The following is a 2982-nucleotide window of genomic DNA, read 5'->3' as shown; positions in this document are numbered from 1 at the left end:
AGCATTTGCCTAGCTTAGTGAGGCCCTAGTTACTGCACAAAAATGAGGAGAGGAGGAGGATGAGGAGGTGCTTGTTAAGGAATGGAGGGAGTCTGTCACTTAGGTAACACACTCGTCCACTCAGAAGAAAGAGTTTCAGTCTTTCCGTGCTCTCACACTTGACGTTGGTCTTTTTCACCTTCACCGTCTTTTTTTTTTCTTTTGATGTGTAGTGGTGTCTCATTGTGGTTTATTTTGTATCTTTCTTGATGACTGATAACGCTAAGCATCTTCTCATTTGCTCATTTGTCATCTACAGCATAATCTATTGGGGGCAAAAATACCATGTAGGAAAAAAGAGTGGAGGGAAAATGGAGAGAACGCTCTTGACTAAGAGAGGACCCAGTGTAGACTCAGAGGAGCTGGATTTAGGGAGGGATAAAAATGGCTGATTCTGTTAGGTGTGGTGGGGCACACCTTTAATCCCAACACTCTGGAGGCAGAAGCAGGTGGATCTCTGTGAGTCTGAGGCCAGCCTGGTCTACAGAGTGAGTTCTAGGACAGCCATGGCTACACAGAGAAACCCTGTCTCAGAAACAAACACCCACCACCGCCACCACCACCAATATTAGGACAGGACTCTTAAGGCTCTGATGATCCAGTTGTCTTTGGAAACCCCCTCACAGGCACACCCAGAGGGATGCTCCATGGATTTCCTAGTTGCCTCTTAAGCCAATCAATTCAATAACCAACAACCATCAACAGTGTGGAGAGATGGCTGAGGAGTTAAGAGCGCTGGCTGTTCTTGTAGAGGACCTGGGTTCAGTTCCCCAGGTCACCCACATGGTGTCTCACAACAATGCATAAACCAGCCGCGGGTGTGTGTGTTTGTGTGTGTGTGTGTGATATCCTCTTCTGACTCGGTGGCTACCAGGCACACCTCCTCTCTCTCTCTCTCTCTCTCTCTCTCTCTCTCTCTCTCTCTCTCTCTAACACACACACACACCCCACTGATCGCATAAATAAAGCAAATTTAAAGTACTCCTCATCTGATCAAGAAGAAGGTGCTAGAAGATGATGAGGCAGGGGAGGAATGACTTGGTGACTGGGTGACCATGTGGGAGAAAGGACACAGAGCTTAGGGTCTGATTTCCCCTAATTTGAGGGAATTGGGGATTGCATCTTTCAGCCCGAAGAGACCTGCAAACTGTAACAGGCAGTGTTGTTTGATACCATCGACCATGACCTGGGACTCCCGGGAACCAGATTTGGTTTCGCTGTGACCCAGCCACCTGATCCAGACGCCTTGAGCCTCTCTGTAAGTGCAGAAGATGCTTCTCGGCCAGTGTCTGCACAGCTGGGCAGCACGGTTCACAACCTGTGAATCATTCATGCTTTCGACCTATTCTAACGAGAACTTCACCCAAAAGCCTTAATTATTAAGTAGCAGGAGTCGGCTTTGCTGCTGCTAACTAGAAAAGCCACTAAAAAGCAAGGGATTTTTTTTTTTAACTGAGATGTTTTTGTTTCTTAGCGATGACACACAATTGCTCTCAACACAAAACACATGCTTGGGGGGTGTGTGTGTGCACATTTTTAATCCCAGCACTTGGGATGCATAGGCAGGAGAATCTCTGAACTTTAGGCCAGCCAGGTCTATACAGTGAGTTCCAGAGGAGCCAGGGCTACATAGAGAAACCCTGTCCCGAAAAACCAAAACCAAGTCAAAAACTAAACCACCCCGCACCCCATGCACATAGAGGACAAAAGATACCCTGACAAATCAGACAAGGAGAACGCAAACATTGCCACCTGAACAGAGGCTTTTTAAGGCATGATGAATATATTTAATAGTGGCCACAATCGTGTCCTCGAACTCTGAGCTAAACAACTTCTCTTGTGTGAGCAACATGCTAGGGTATCTTTTCATAGCAACAGGAAAAGAAACCAAGAAACATGTTGCTAGGAATGAGTTGGCTGTTATGGACTAACTTTGTCAAGCTGAATCAATGACGTGTGTGTTTGTGTGTGTGTATGTGTGTGTGTGTATGCCTATGGAAGCCAGAGGCTGACGTTGGTGTCTGCCTCAATCACTTTTCCCCCTTGAGATGAGACATGGTCCCACTTTGTGTCTCTGGCTGGCCTGGAACTCACTGAGACCAATGTTCCTCTGCCTCCCAAATGCTAGGATTAAAGCCCTGCCCCACTCCACCCCACCTCAATTACTTTTCACTTTATAGTACTCTCACTTTGGAACTCACTGATTGGCCAATGAGCCCAGGATCTTCCTGTCCTACTTCCCTAGTGCTGGGATTACAAGAATGCATCTCTCTCTCTCTCTCTCTCTCTCTCTCTCTCTCTCTCTCTCTCTCTCTCTCTCTCTCTCTCTCTCTCCTTCTCCCTATGTATGCATGCATGAGTGTGTGTGCACACGTGTGTGTGTGTGCACACGTGTGTGTGTGTGTGTGTGTGTGTGTGTATCCTTGTCTGTGCATGCAGAGGCCAGACAATTCAGAGGCCTCGGTGAACCCAAATTTTGCCTGTTTAGCTACATTGACTGGCCAGCAATCCCCCAGCATCCACCTGTCCCCATCCCTTCTTCCAGCACTGTTTCTATTTCTAGCAAACAGTTTGGACGGCAAACAGGAACCTTTGTAACCGTCAGGCCCAAACAGACAGGACTTGATGGGTCACTGATAGTTTCCCTAACTTTTGCCACAATGAGCCTCATCTTTGCATAGCTTGGGTCCTGGATCCCCAACCAGAGGCGACTAGGGAATGAGGAAATGACAGACACATGGACACAGAAGAGCTGGGATTGCATGGTCCAGGCTCTTGGATGGAGAAGCCTCAGCACACCAGTAGTTAGTATGTTTATTATAAACTGTTGAATAGGGAGGGGTTATTGCATACAGATAAACAAGGAAGTGGGGTTATTACGTACAGATAAACAGGGAGGCGGGGTTATTACACACAGATAAACAGGGAGGCGGGGTTATTACA

The sequence above is a fragment of the Microtus ochrogaster genome, unplaced genomic scaffold (genome assembly GCF_000317375.1).
Source record: "Microtus ochrogaster isolate Prairie Vole_2 unplaced genomic scaffold, MicOch1.0 UNK27, whole genome shotgun sequence".
Taxonomy (NCBI): domain Eukaryota; kingdom Metazoa; phylum Chordata; class Mammalia; order Rodentia; family Cricetidae; genus Microtus; species Microtus ochrogaster.
The sequence above is the reverse complement of the archived record's forward strand: the minus strand, read 5'-3'. Positions refer to the sequence as shown.